The sequence below is a fragment of the Lactuca serriola genome, chromosome 2 (assembly GCF_051521515.1).
Source record: "Lactuca serriola cultivar US96UC23 chromosome 2, Lser_US96UC23_V15, whole genome shotgun sequence".
In the NCBI taxonomy this organism is placed as follows: domain Eukaryota; kingdom Viridiplantae; phylum Streptophyta; class Magnoliopsida; order Asterales; family Asteraceae; genus Lactuca; species Lactuca serriola.
Window position 1 is genome coordinate 175901006 of NC_136409.1, and position 16644 is coordinate 175917649.

A 16644-nucleotide genomic window follows, 5' to 3' on the forward strand; every position below is an offset into this window, starting at 1 on the left:
GTTATATGTGTGAATGTATATTCACTCTCTTCTATCTCATAGATCTAATATATTCTCTATGAAATACGTGTTATGTGTGTATGCCTCATCTGTTATGTGGAATATGTATTGATTAAAGCATGCTATACAGGTTTTTAAACAATGTATAAAAATGTATATTTTTATCTACTAATATGTTGGGTAGAACATGGGTAGATAATTGGTGTGTAATAAACAGATGAGAGGCCTCGATGTTATTGGTGTTATTCTAGTCATTCAGCAGAGTATGGATGACGACCACGGACTATTCTAGACCGTCCTGTGGAACACTAGCAGGCTAATTACCTGTAGGTGTTGTGAACGACGTGTTCACCGGTGTACTCTATCCCCCACATGGTTGCCTTTAGGACACTTATTGTTAAGGAAGCCCCTCTGCAGTAATGTCCGTCCCGATGAAAATCCTGAAATAAGTTCCTTATAATAGACGTTATTTTTAGGAACGTAAAGTGAGGATAACGGGAATGGGTAATCGGGTTTATTGTGGATTGTTGAAATTAAATATAATTATTGTGGGTTGAAGACCCTATATGCTCACCAGGCTCCCAAGCCTGACCCACTCCGTTTATTTGTATTACAGGAAGTGGCGCAAGAGTTTAAGATGGGCGAATCATCAAGTTATTTTTGTTTACAAGTCTGTATATGTATATATTTGTTGAACGACTTGTAATGTTATCGTTTATGCTTTATGATCTGTATCGGAACATGACATCCCGACTTTTGATTATGAAATGAAATCATATTTCTTTATGAAATGTTTTGATAAATATCTATTTTATCATGTTTTGTTTTTGGGAACAAATTCCGCATCTCTTTTAAAATTAAAAGGATTTACTCTGAAAATGTTTTAAAAAGCATAAATGAAATCGGTCTTTTCTGGCCGAGATTTTGGGGATGTCACAGTTGGTATCAGAGCATTAGTTTAAGCGAACTAGGAATTTGTAGGATTTCTAGACTTAAACTTAGTATGCTAAGTGGAGATTGTGAGATGTGTGTCTGATAAATTTTAGACACGAGCACTAGTTTATTTTAGGAAAGTTGCCTAAAATGCTTTTATGTGCTAAATGTTATATGTTGCCATATATGATATTATTTGTTCGGATCTACGGTTTGTTGCCAACCAGATCTGAAGGTTTATGTGTTTAGGATTCTAAGCGTATGTATACGATATTAGAACTAGCATGTAATCGTTTGGAGTAATAAGGTGAAATTATTCGGTGTGTAGATCAAAAATGGTAAGAACAAGAAGTGGAGTTGGAAATGCTGATGAAAACAGGAATCAACCGCCTGTTGTAGTTGATGCACCTGAGCCGATAACAATGGCTGGTGTACAAATGATGATTCAAATGATGTTGGATCGTCAGATGGAAGAAACAAGACGCCTGCTTAGGCAGAATCGTGAAGAACCGTCGATTCAAGCGGAAGAGCCCGAGGAGAATGGAGGGCAGTCTGAAGGAGAAAACTTTAGTGGGATCATTGGTCAAGACGAACAACCAGTGGTTAGACGCAATAACCAGTATGGAGGAAATGATGGTCATGGGTGCAAGTATAAGGATTTCATGGCATCCAAACCACCATGTCTATCCGGAAGCCCGACGCCGGTGCAAGTTATGGACTGGGTCTCCGAAATGGAGACTATGTTTGAAAGTTGCGAATGCAGCAACAGGCAGAAGACCGCTCTTGCAATCCCTCTGCTAAAATCTGGCGTGTTGAGTTGGTGGAACCTGTTAGCTGACTCTATGCCCAAGGGAGAAGCAAGCAAAATGTCTTGGGAAGACTTTGTGGAACAACTAAAACTGCAATACTGCTCCGAGCAGGACCTTCTGGAAATCAGTAATGAGTTTCAGAATTTGAAGAAAGGGAAATTGAGCGTTACTGAATACGCTGCAAGTTTCACAGAAAAGATGAAGTTTATCCCATATTTGGTGCCTACAGAACTCTCTAAGGTCAAGAAGTTTGCCCTTGGACTACCAGCGGACTATGGTCCAATGGTTAAGCAAGCAACCACATTGAAAGCCGCCATCTGGGCTGCTAGAAATGTTGAGACCCAAATCAGGGAAAAAGGTCTGGAAAGGTTAGAGGTTGGTGAGAAGAGGAAAATCGATGGATTTTTAGGGTCCAGCAAGAAAAGTAAATTCTCGAAGTCTAGTTCGAGAGGAATTGGAGGAAAGGTAGAGGCGAAATGGTGCGACAAGTGCAAGAAGAAGCATCATGGGAAGTGTGGTGGGGAAACCACATGCTTCAAATGTGGAAAGCCAGGGCATTATGCCAACGAATGCACCTTCACCAAGAATGTTTGTTATGGTTGTGGTGAGGAGGGGCACATCTCAAGGGATTGTCCGAAAAAGAAGGAAGCAACAAGACCCAACATTCCGCCAAAGCCAAAGGCGAGAGCATTCCAGATGACACTGGAAGCTGCTAAAGATGAAGCTGATGTCGCTTCAGGTACCTTTCTCGTTAACAAATTGCCTGCTCAAATTTTATTTGATTCTGGAGCCAACTACTCCTTTATATCGCATGAATTTGGTAGAAAACTAGCCTTGCCTGTTGATAGACTAGATAATGCTTTATTAGTCGAAGTTGCTAGTGGCAAGTTTGTACCTGTTAGCCATCGTATGAAAAACATTTTAATTGACTTGAATGGGAATAAGTTCCACGAGGAATTATTGCCTATCGAACTTAACGGTTTCGACATCGTGTTGGGAATGGATTGGCTTAGCGAAAGTGAATCCGCATGGGAAGGAATCGTTTATGGTGTACGGAGATAAACGCAGAGTAAATTCTGGAATCATTTCTCTAATGAAAGCCAGAAAATGTTTGACCAAGGGGTGTACATCATACTTAGCATTCGTGATCGATGCTAAGAAGGAAAAGAAGGTGATGCAAAATATTCCTGTTGTGTGTGATTATCCGGAAGTATTTCCCGAAGATATTCCTGGATTACTGCCCGATCGACAAGTAGAATTTCGTATCGACTTGTTGCCCGGAACAACGCCAATTGCAAAAGCACCTTATCGATTAGCACCAATGGAGATGAAGGAGCTGATGATGCAACTTCAGGAGTTATTGGACAAAGGTTTCATTAGACCTGGTTCATCACCCTGGGGAGCTCCGGTGTTATTCGTAAAGAAGAAAGATGGAAGCATGAGGATGTGCATTGATTACCGAGAGCTGAATAAGGCAACAATAAAGAATAGATATCCGTTGCCAAGGATTGATGACCTATTCGATCAACTACAAGGTTCAAGTTATTTTTCAAAGATCGACCTAAGGTCAGGATATCATCAGCTAAAGGTAAGAGAGCAGGATATAGAGAAGACTGCATTCAGAACGCGATATGGACACTATGAGTTCTTGGTTATGTCGTTTGGACTGACCAATGCTCCAGCAACATTCATGGATTTGATGAACAGGGTTTGTAATCCGTTCCTTGATAAATCTGTGATAGTGTTCATTGATGACCTTCTGATTTATTCGAAAAGCCAAGAGGAGCATGGCAGACACTTGCGAGAAGTGTTGGAAGTCTTGAAGAAGGAGAAGTTGTACGCGAAGTTCTCCAAATGTGATTTCTGGATTCGTGAAGTCCAATTCTTGGGTCACGTGGTCAACCAAGAAGGGATAATGGTTGATCCAGCGAAGATCGAAGTTGTGATGAAGTGGGAACAACCGAAAAGTCCCAAGGAGATCCGAAGCTTTTTGGGATTAGCCGGATATTACCGAAGGTTTATCCAAGGCTTTTCATCGATCGCTAGTCCATTAACAGCTTTGACCCACAAAGGAGCTACTTATGCTTGGAGTGATAAGCATAAAGAAGCATTCGAGAGACTAAAGAAGAAACTATGTGAGGCACCGATACTTTCTCTACCCGATGGGGTTGAAGACTTCGCTGTTTATAGCGATGCGTCTGGAGTTGGATTGGGTTGTGTTTTAACCCAAAGAGATAAGGTGATCACATATGCGTCTCGACAATTGAAAGAGCATGAAAAGAACTACCCGACTCATGATTTAGAGTTGGCAGCGGTAGTTTTCGCTCTGAAAATATGGAGGCATTACCTCTATGGCACGAAGTGCAAAATTTTCACTGATCATAAGAGTCTCCAATATCTCTTTAGTCAAAAGGAATTGAATATGAGACAACGACGCTAGCTGGAATTACTTAAAGACTACGACTGTGAGATACTTTACCACCCCGGTAAAGCCAATGTTGTTGCTGATGCTCTCAGTCGGAAAGTCAATCTTGAAAGCAGAAGGCCAGGAGCGTTGAGAATTGAAGTTGTCTCGACTATTTTGGAAAGTATCAAGAAAGCTCAAAGCGAAGCTTCTGAGAAGAATGACCGGAAGGAGGAACGTTTGGGCAAAACGTTGGTGTTCGGTGTAAACAGTCACGGACTGAAGGTGTTCCAAGATCGGATTTGGATACCTAAGACAGGAGGAGTCAGAGATCTTCTGATGGAAGAAGCTCACAAAACCATGTACTCGATTCATCCCGGTAGCACAAAAATGTATAGGGACCTGAAACCCTATTATTGGTGGCCGATGATGAAGCTCGACATCGCGAAGTATGTGGCCGAGTGTGTGACCTGTGTAAGAGTCAAGGCACAACATCAGAAACCATACGGGTGTTTAGAATCATTACCTGTGCCTATGGGTAAGTGGGAAGACATTGCTATGGATTTTGTCACTAAACTACCCAGAACAAAAAGTGGTCACGACATGATTTGGGTGGTCGTTGATCGATTCACTAAGAGTGCGCATTTCATAGCAGCCAATGAGAAATGGTCTATGGAAAAGCTTGCGAATTCTTACGTGAAGGAAATTGTGAGGCTTGTCCGATGAGAGATGGTTGAGTTAGTGCTTGTCCGATGGAAACACACGAATGGGCCGAATCTCACCTGGGAGACGGAGAGTGACATGATGAGTCGCTATCCGCATTTGTTTGCTGGTGTGTAATTCCGGGGACGGAATCATTCTAAGGTGGAGAGAATTGTAACGCCCATGTTTCTGGGCTTGCCATTTTTAGCAATGTAATAGTCTAGGTTAACCTTTGTAACCCCAATTTGAAATAATAAAAATGTATTATTTGTGAATTATGTGAATTATGTGATTTATGTGTGTGTTCTTAATTATTATAATTTAATGAATTAAGAATAAAATAAGTGCCAAAATTAAAGTATTAGATATGCCCGATATCTTTGCATAAAGTTGTAGTGGTTGAAACAAGGATTCCGAAGATATAAGGAATGCCAAAATCCGAGTTATAACGAAGAAGTTATGATCTGTCGAAGTTTCGCGACAAAACCGGCACGACGTCGAGTGACGTAAAATATGAATTTAAGATAGAGCGATATTTAGCCTTAGCGATCTAAACGAAAGTCGTAGATTTCGTTAAACCGAGAGCGTGCATAAAAGGAACGTCCACATCTGACTCGTATGAGGAAGTTATGATTTTTCTAAGTTTCGACTTAGCAGTATGCAGCCCGAATACTCGATTTGAGATCGAGCGATTTTTAGCCGAAACAATCTAAATGAGAATCGAAGATCTCGTTGTTAGTAGCGAAACGATGAAAAGTTAGACGAGAACGGACGTCAGACGAAGAAGTTATGAATTTATAACGAAGTTTTTCTGTCCCGACCTTCTAAAAATAAATAATAAAAATAAAAGTCAAAATTAGCCGACGGAGTCTAAATGAAAGTTGTAGAGTATGGTCTGACCTTCGCGTGGATATAAAGAACGTCGAAAACGGAGCTCGTATGCGAAAGTTACGCAATTTAGAAGTTCGACGAGTCAATTACGCCCAGCGTAATTTGAGTACACCCCACGTACTCAGGCGGATGCAAGTTGCCTGACCAATACTCGAGTGCCACAGATCGACGCATGCAGTGACGTCAAAGTACGCCCCACGTAACAAAGTTACGCCCCGCGTACTGAGTACGCCCCACGTAATTTGAGATTACGCCCCGCGTAATCCCAGACCCTCAGCCTATAAATAGAACTCGAAATCAGCCATTTTATCTTGTTCAAACTCTTCCCTCTCTCTAAGTTTTGCCTCGATTTATGTACCAATCATATCCCGAAGCCCCGATATTATTCCCGAGCCCCGAAGCAAGATCCGAAGCCCCGAGGATCCCGAAGAGCGTTATTCCCGAGCCGAAGCTCTGCCCGCGAGGAGTTTGATTTTTGTGAAGATCTTCCAGATCTACGAAGAGACACTACTTCTGCAAGCCGTAGTACTGTTGGATCATCTTCTGATCAAGTGAGTGTGTAGTTATTTTCATTCCAACGCAATATTATGAAGTATTTAATATAAAATACGTGCAACGTGTAAATATTTTGTGGTTATATGTGTGAATGTATATTCACTCTCTTCTATCTCATAGATCTGATATATTCTCTATGAAATACGTGTTATGTGTGTATGCCTCATCTGTTATGTGGAATATGTATTGATTAAAGCATGCTATACAGGTTTTTAAACGATGTGTAAAAATGTATATTTTTAGCAATATGTTGGGTAGAACATGGGTAGATAATTGGTGTGTAATAAACAGATGAGAGGCCTCGGTGTTATTGGTGTTATTCTAGTCATTCAGCAGAGTATGGATGACGACCATGGACTATTCTAGACTGTCCTGTGGAACACTAGCAGGCTAATTACCTGTAGGTGTTGTGAACGACGTGTTCACCGGTGTACTCTATCCCCCACATGGTTGCCTTTAGGACACTTATTGTTGAGGAAGCCCCTCTGCAGTAATGTCCGTCCCGATGAAAATCCTGAAATAAGTTCCTTATAATAGACGTTATTTTTAGGAACGTAAAGTGAGGATAACGGGAATGGGTAATCGGGTTTATTGTGGATTGTTGAAATTAAATATAATTATTGTGGGTTGAAGACCTTATATGCTCACCAGGCTCCCAAGTCTGACCCACTCAGTTTATTTGTATTACAGGAAGTGGCGCAAGAGCTTAAGATGGGCGAATCATCAAGTTGTTTTTGTTTACAAGTCTGTATATGTATATATTTGTTGAACGACTTCTAATGTTATCGTTTATGCTTTATGATCTGTATCGGAACATGACATCCCGACTTTTGATTATGAAATGAAATCATATTTCTTTATGAAATGTTTTGATAAATATCTATTTTATCATGTTTTGTTTTTGGGAACAAATTCCGCATCTCTTTTAAAATTAAAAGGATTTACTCTGAAAATGTTTTAAAAAGCATAAATGAAATCGGTCTTTTCTGGCCGAGATTTTGGGGATGTCACACTTAGCCCCCCTCTTGGCATGTCAAGTTCTTTCCCTGACTCGACGAGTTCCACCTGGCATGAATCCCGGGGCCACCCCGACTCAACTCGTCGAGTCTCAAGAACAACTCGGCAAGTTCCACTTGAACTCAGTCTCCCCTGACTCACAGAGTTATTCCCCAACTCGGCAAGTCCACTCACTGGGTGATTAACGGGCAACCTTCATACCGCTCACCGAGTCTGTTCTTCGAACTCGGCGAGTTCATGCCATGCACAAACTCTATACAACTCCTGGGGTCAGATCTGTTCCATACAATCGTAGATCTGGCCTCCCCAAGCCTGATAATCACGTAAAGTTCGGACCTTGGCATTCATATAACATCTAAATGGTCCAAAATGGTGATTTAGCCCCAAAAATGACATCCCAAGCTCATGACTCCCAAAATGACTCATAAAGCTCCAATAGTTAAGGCCTCTGGACCTCTTTGGGTCCACATCCAGAACACAAACTCGAGAAGGGACCAAATGATCTACTTAATCAACCTCTAAAAGGGTTAGAAAACCCTAACACAAAGGATCAACACCAAAACTGAAGAAGGTCCGAGAATAATAGCTCATACAGTCTCTATGAGCTCAAAAACCACCAACATCGCACCTCCTTCAACCTCCTCTTGCCTTGGTCACTTCCTTCTTGCAAAAACACCCACAGAAGGATCAAGAATGGCCTCTCCTTCCTCACAAACGCTCTAGATCTCTTTGGGTTTCTCTCTGGGGGTTGGTGGCCGCAAATGAAGGCCCTAAGGGCCTTTAAATAGGTCTCAGACCCTAGAAATTAGGGTGTCATTAAACAGCATGGACTCGCCGAGTCCACTCGTGAACTCTCCGTGTCCAGCTGTGAACTTGCATACAAATCTGCAACTGTACTCGGCGAGTTTGGATGCCAACTCGCCGAGTCTCCCCACAAAACCGAGAAATAAAGGAACAAAATATAATACTTGGGAATCCGGATGTTACAAGTAGGTTATGATGGTTTAGCTTTAGTTTAACCTAAACTCGTTTCCTCGAGTTTGTGTGTATTATCGCTACTTCCATAGGTAGATTCATAGGGGTAGTCTAAGACAATTAGATGCTAGTTGACCTTAAATCGCTTCCTAAAGTTTGTGTGTACTATCACTACTTAATTAGTTCTTAATATTAGTTTATGATAGAAAGTTTTAGTTTGACAAAGTTACGATAAGCTCCTATAATCGAGCTATGACTAGTGATCCTAAAAATATCATGATGCTTCATAGGACGTCATTGTGTTTATAAAGTTATGCTTGCTTTGACTTGCCTTCAGGTTGTAGCTAGCATCCACAGGTAGAAGTGCCAATCCCATATAGATTAATACATACCTCTCTCCCTCACTTAAGAATTAACGATTATAGGCCAGGTGCTAGCTGAAAATCTATCAGCGTGTTGATGAAATGTGCCTCATTTAAATCTTGTCGTGGATGCGTCCCCTGCTAAGTTGTTTTGTTATATGTGTTATATTTATATAGTGTACTTATTATATATATATATATATATATATATATATATATATATATATATATATATATATCGTATGTTTTGTGTAGCCGATAATTTGGGAAAAATAACGATGGGTACTAAGCTTATCTACAAGTGGCTATAATAACAAGTTTCAGCGTTTCCTGACAACTGGCCAGCGTGACGACTAGGTATGATCTTATCTTCTAATTGTGGTTGAGTAAAACAACTAGGCATAATATTAGTTAATGAGGTTTGGCAGAATAACTATCAATCCTAATATCATCCTAATGCTATGGGTATAACTATCTAACTATAATTATTGATAACTATGTAAAGTTGCATTTTACACATGTATTACCCCTCCTGCGGAAAAGAGTTGAAAATGGGGCCGTGAAACTTACATGTGAGTTGTGAAACCAATGATGTAGGGTAGAAGATCCACAAGTTCAGAACTAGAGAGAGGCTCGGGAGTCATTGGCATGAATTTTAAAAAACAGAGAGAGAGAGAGAGAGAGAGAAAGAGAGAGAGAGAGAGAGAGAGAGAGAGAGTGAGATGTGTTGAAGTGTGAGAATGGATCAACCAAGAATTGCTATTTATTAGGATTTTGAGCTGCAAATCGCACATTGCGTGCCGCAGATATGCGCGCGAACCATACAATGTGGCCCGATGTCTTCTCCTCATAGTGCGACATCATCCTGTATCTCGATGAAATTGTGTGTCAGTGTGTGGTGCGAGTGCACAGTGCAAGCGCACGTGACGGGAATATTAAACTTTGGAACCTTGTAACTCTCGCTTACGAACTCCGTTTTCTATGACTTTTATATAACTTTGTAGATCTCATTGTTCTTTATGACTTTCCTTTTTGTTGTTTTTGCTGGTTTTGACTTCATTTTTCAACTAGTTTTTATTATTGTTAAAAATCACATCTCCCTCATATAATTCCCGTTTTAAGTGTTCTCTGTTTCACGAATCTTACTTTAGGTAGTACTGCGTTTGTCTAGTTGGCGATTTTTCCCAAAAGTCGACCAATATTATTGTAGTTTTCATCGTTGTAATTTTCTAAGTACGGTAGACATTTATTTATTATAAATGTCATATCTTGCTCATACTATGTCAGATTTTTGCGAAAACATATTTCTGGATTTGTGGTAGCGTGTAGAATCTAAACATGTTAACATGCTTTCAAACTGATGCGACTTTTTGCGCACTTATTTTTGAGCCAATGGTTTGACGTTAATAAGAGTGATGGTTGAAGTTTTTGGAATTTACAAGACTATTATCGTGTTTTGATGTTGAGTATCGATGGTGGTTGGGGTCGTATTTCTTCGGCTCACACAGATTCAATCTACGGATATGAGATCTGAAGCTGCTCTACTTAGCTGTCCTAGACACATAATCCTTGTTGGCCAAAGCTAATACCTCCATAGAGTTATACTCTCTCGGATCTGAGAGAATACAACTATCTAAGTAGGACTCGAAAAATGGATGATCGACATCCTCGGCAGCATAGATCCCGAACCGAAAGCCCAACTCGACAAGGCTGTAACATCGAGACACCCCACCTAGTCTAAAAGAAAAGACTGAACCATCTGACCAAGTCCTCAATTTCCTGGAAAACTAAACCATGCAAAGGAAATCCAGAAAAAGCTCCCTAAAGATGACCTCACGAAACCCAATCACATGGCGCCAGGTATGACAGACAAAACATACAACACCTGTCGCATCATTAAATACCCGGGTAAGAAAAGGCTCCAAAAGAGCAGTTATGCCTAAGTCACCTGCAATATCCAAATCAAGGGACTACAGAAGGCTAATATGATTAGTCGGCAGATCTGAACCCCTCCAGATATAAGACGCCCGATCAAGAAGGTTATATGAAAATGAAAAAATGGATGTGTCAGCCATTCATGAGGGAACGGAGTCGCACGTTGCCTCCTGTTCAACATAGACCCTGGAGCAATGACAAAATAAATGTTAGGAAAATTTTAAATCAAAATTAAAATTGAAAATTTAAGCTTTTCCCCTCGCACACAAATCAAAACGCCCAACGTGCATTTCAAGATGCGTCGCATGCTTCTTCAAGTGTGACGTGTGTGCCAAGAACGATCGGTAGCAGATCGAGCCCATGGCCCGATTCTGTTCGATTTTCAACCTAAAAAGTGTTGAGGTTTCCTAAATGAAGTATATACATGTATAAATCAACAAAAAATTCATCAAAAACACAACAAATCAACGAAATTGGGGCGAAAACCTAGTTTATCTCCCAAAATTTGAAAACCCTCAAATTAGGGGTAAATTAACGAAATTTAAGGGAAATCTCACACCCCAAACCGAGATGGCGGAAACATTCGGGGGTGGAGGACGTCATGTACAGTACCATAACAATGCACAATAGTAAAACAAGCAACAACATCCTTTGCATTAATAATACAGTTAATATATTTGTGTTCTTTGTATAGTTGTATGACACCAAAAATGTATAGCAAAAATAAAAGATGAGTCTTGAACATGCTCCGTCTTTTCAAAAACCTGTGCTCGTGTACTTGTCTACTGGTTCCCTGACAATACAAGTTATTTTGAAAGAGACTATCAACATTTAATTTGGTGAGTTCATAAGTATGTAGTGTCTAATGTTTGTATTTGTTTCATGAAAATGTTAGTATACTTCCCAGAAAATCCTATATTTTCTACTTAAAATGAAAAGTAGTCTTTTAGCCAAGACCCAACTGTTTGTATGTTTTGTTTTCTTGAATTAGTGTAAAATGTATGTTTGTACTTGAAATAGTATAAATGTATGTTGGTACTTGAAATAGTATAAATGTACGTTTGTACTTGAAATAGTTTAAATGTTTGTTTGTACTTGAAATAGTATAAATGTATGTTTTCCATATTTGTAAACTATCTTTACTAGAAAAATAGTATGCCTTGTTTATGTGTGAACATCACTGTATGTAGGGAACATAAGATAGTATCTTTTAGTAGTTTTGTTTAAAATAAAACTAATGAAGAAATGTTTGTCTTGTAAAACAAATTATTTAGTTAATTCTTAATGTGAATGAGGCAATAACCATACTTAATTGACTAGTATAAAACACGACGTTCTTTAGGCGTTGAAAAAGAAATGACATTTGTCACCCTAGACCTGCCAGTCCCAACTGTAGCTAACATCAAGGTGCAAGATGGTCAGTCCGGTATAGATCTATACACAAACTCACGCTCTCCCTCCAGGAGACTCTAGTTATAAAACATGACTTAGCAAGAATGTTGTTAAGTACCATGAAGAATTATATCACATTTTAGTTAACTTGTTTTCGTTTAGTATGTATATGTTTCTTGTTCTTGTAAATGAATGGTGTACTTTGTAATGAAAATTAATAGTATGTATGTATTGATTCATGTATTGTTTCTCTGATCTAGAAATTAGTATGAATTGATTCCCTGAACTATACCTATTATAGTTTACTAGTACATTTTGTTTGAACTGTAATGATTTGGAGAAAAGACTCATTTGCCCAACATATGCAATTGAGTTAACTATGTTCTTGAAAAATGAGATTTAATATTCATGTATATATTTAGCATGTATAATTATGATTTAGCCGACAATCGGACTAGTGATCCTACCCTAAGCCCACAACCAAACAAGGAACAGGAGTTACAGTATTAGCAATAGTCCTAAGTCCGTTAAAGCATGATTATACATAAATATACAAATGAATACGATTTTGATAAAAAAATAGAAATCTAAAATAGTTTAAAAAGATTTTGAAAATGGTTTTTAGCAATATTTATAAGCATAAGAATTCCTTTGTTTGTTTGTTTGTTTTCATATGTAAGTGTTAACATAATTCTATTGTGTTTTGCTTGTATTCCCCCCTCCCCCCTTAAAAACATTGAAAAAGGTAAATTGTAGGGGTATGAACTCACCTTAAGTGAGTGATTCGTTTGAAGGTTCGATATAGGATATGCTTCCACAAGTTAAATCCCGAGACAAAATCGAGTCCTAAAAGCATTTCACGTAATATATATAAATAATATTAGTGAATATAACCGCAAGTATGTTAAGGAAATAGCCTAATGTGTAAGTTCCACTTACAAATAAGAGTGTTAGAAGCGATTTCGGAAGGCTACAATGAGTTTTCGGCCAACCATTGGGTTTTCGTCCACATGAAGATCTTGGTGATGTTCTTCGTGTTCTTGGTCAAACCAAGAGGATTCATGTGTTTTCGGCACAGTGATCACCAAAAAGAATGGTGATAGCTTGATGAAATGAAGAACAATTGATGTTCTAAGTGTTGGGTTTTGGCCATAAGAACATCCTATGTGCTCATACAAACCCTAATGCTTGGATCTAGGTTTCTCTATTGTACATGCAAATCATCCAAGACTTTCAAGCCTAGATCTAGCATAAAATTAATCATATTAACTTATAAATGGGATCTTAGATCTTACCTTGATTGTTATGTAGCAATAACAATCTCAAATCCTCCTTGTAATGACTTTAGAAAGCTTAGAGTCACAAATGTCACTCCTCTAATGGTTCACAAACACCAAGAGCAAGAGGATGAAGAATAAGGAGAGTGGAGGCTTCCCAAAACGTGTGGAAACCCTAAGGAACAAGTTCACCACGTTTTTGAGCCTCAAGGGTCCTTTAAATAGTGAGACTATTAGGGTTATCAAACAAGGAAACCCTAATTTGGATGCTTAGGCCCTAAGCAACCCATGGACTCCTTCCTTAGAGGCCTAGGATGATTTCTGATGGGTTTCCCCATAGAATTCGTCAACCCCTCTAATAGGGAGTCCATTAGCCCAATATTCAACTATCACACAATTGACAGTTCTAGTCCCTTAACTTTAATTAATGTCTTTTAGCCACAAACTTAATTCTTATTAATTCTTGACTAATATTAATTAAACAATATGATTTCTCCTTTAATATATTATTCTCATAATATATTAATAAATCATAATTAATCCTCTCTCTCCATAGTTCATCCTATCAAGTTGCTTTGGTGAATGCAACCCAAAAGGACCATGCATCATCGGGTCAAGTACATACCAAAATAGTTATGGACTTAGACACTAATCCAACAGTCTCCCACTTGGATAAGTCTAATAACTATTCTGCGTATGACTTCAGATCCTGATCTGTAATCGTAGCTTTCCAAAGCCGCTGTCAACTCTGATCTTATCAGATACGCGTGTCCTTTAGATAAGGGATCATATATTCCTCCATTCTAGATATCGTATAGATATGAGACATGAACTTAATCATTCTCTCTATACTATTTCCCGACTCCCGATTTATGACGACTGACAACAGACTACAATTGAACACATCAAATTAGTCCCGGCTTAGCCAAGCGCTTAGGTGCCATCACTAAATCATCGAGGGGGCCCAAACATATCGTTTTTATCCTACTTTGGATATAAGGAACGGATAAACTTTTACTCAATGCTCGCTTGCACTCACTTACCGAATCACACACAACAATATGTTTTATAACATCGAGTTACTGGAGCGTTTACATATTATCAATGTGCAACCGACTCGCAAGATACAACTCACACGTCTCGGTTTCAAGAATATAAGATGTTATCGTCTCACCAATCACTTGTGATAAAATCCATGAAGTGATCCAAGTGAGCGTGGATTTAATCCAATGCTCAAATCATGTTCATAAGCACTCATGAACATTGCAGCAAACATTTGCTTATGTCTAATACTCTTTAGACAATCCACACACGAATTCACGACAATCTTCATTCATATCTACTTCCAACATATGAACGACTATGGCCCGTTCGAATAATTTGACTGTTCTGAACCAATTAAATTATTCAGGAAGTCAAAACATGCAAAGTGAAACACAAGAATAAGACTAATCACATATGGCCTCAAACCTTTGAGTATAAATAAAACACCTTTTATTTATCACCATATCGATTACTCATTATTTGTTGTTTCGGGTAATCAACTTCTTACTTGAATTATTACTACACTTGTCCCATGCTCTTAGCATGCACACAATGTTTACCTATGGTTCTTACTTTGTGAAATAGATCAAATGAACACATTTCCAATCAAACTCATTTCACAACTCCCAATCCTTTTCACAAGTGAAAGAATATCAAATTCTTGCCACTTATAGAATATGGTAGATTCTAACATTTTATGCAATGATCCTTTCGTAACGTCATAGCAGAAAAGTCACAATGACTATTGCCAATGAAATTAAAAAATCCTTTATTTGAGATTGTTACAATGCAATTCCATAGACGTGATGTCTCTCACTCAAAGTAAATTCCTTTGAACATCCTTTTGCATAAAATTTTCTAATCTAGACATAGACTCTCAATATCCAACTCCCAATATGGAAACATTTCCATATTTTCCATATGACAACTCATTCTTAATAGAATCTTTTCTATTCATAATAATGTCGATATGGTCAATCCAATACTATACTTCCAACTACTGACAAGTGACCAATCCTCAGTGAGCTTTGGACCGTCCTTTGATAGTTGTTTAGTTATCTTAGTCAAAACCGATTCTTGTCCTTTTTCCCTCTAAATGCGTTAAACATTTAGAAAATTTTAGAATGGTTAAATATTAAAGCCCTTGCAATTGATCCTATACCCGAAGCATATGGGACACGATGCATAATGTCTTACATAAAGATACGATACTTTATCAATCTTTTGCCATAATATTTTATGTGTCACGTTCTCACAATTCGAACTATGAAGAGGGATGCCATAATCATAATCAAAACTTGAGAATGCACTATGTATCCTTGACTAAATTTATTAACATTCCACAACCTAAGCCTTTAGATTTGAAATGAAGCATAATATTCTCTCCCTTAATTATAGCAAAACAACTATTCAACCATTACGACTTTGCAAAGTGTAACTCTTGTTTTCTATAATTAATATTGCTAACTTGCAATATGTGCCATAATAATCATACACGCAAAACATTTATGCTCCCACTGTCATGATTATTATCACATAAGCATAACTCTTATGCTCCCACTAGCTTTGACATGTATTCAGAAACAACTTAACTTCCAGAAAACAATTCCTATTGAATTTCTTAAGTTCATATTTCTAATGCTTTGATAATCCTTTATCTAAACTTCTCAAACATATACACCTTTTCCTTAGATAGTTTAGATGTGTGTCTAAACAATTCAGACTATTTGCCAAATCTAACAATTCGAATCATGGAAAGGGATACCGTAACCATAATCGAATTTGAGATTCCAATTTTCACAATCACTATCTTCTTAAAATCTGTCTTAGTGAAAGCATTTCCTCACAGTCATTTTCATGAAGGAGGGAATCTTATGAAACTTAGATTTTAATGGTGTATGTGTTCCTATCCATGTGAATTTGTCAACACCAAAGTTTACGACAAATTCAAACTCATATGGACCGAACCTTCTCAATCTTGATTTCTTGCCTTATGGTAACACAAGTGCCCACCATGTCTTCCAAGTAGTTAAGCAGCTCATCCTTTCCTATCAATGTACTTTCCATTGATCAAGGTTCTTGCCTTTTATGCGTTCAAGTGAGAACTCATAGAACTCACATGCATAATTAACTCAATTGGAACGGCACAGAAAAAAAAAATAGTGTCAACACGATGGGTTGTAAACCTCAAGTCGTGTGCTAGTGATGATTGATAAGGTTTATTCTTGATTAGTTCTTGAAACTTTTCGAGACCATTAAGACTCTCACTGACTCCTTGACATATAAGATTCTCTTGTCAATAAACATTTCTTGACAAACAAATATTCAAGAGTTAGTGTAGCTTTTAT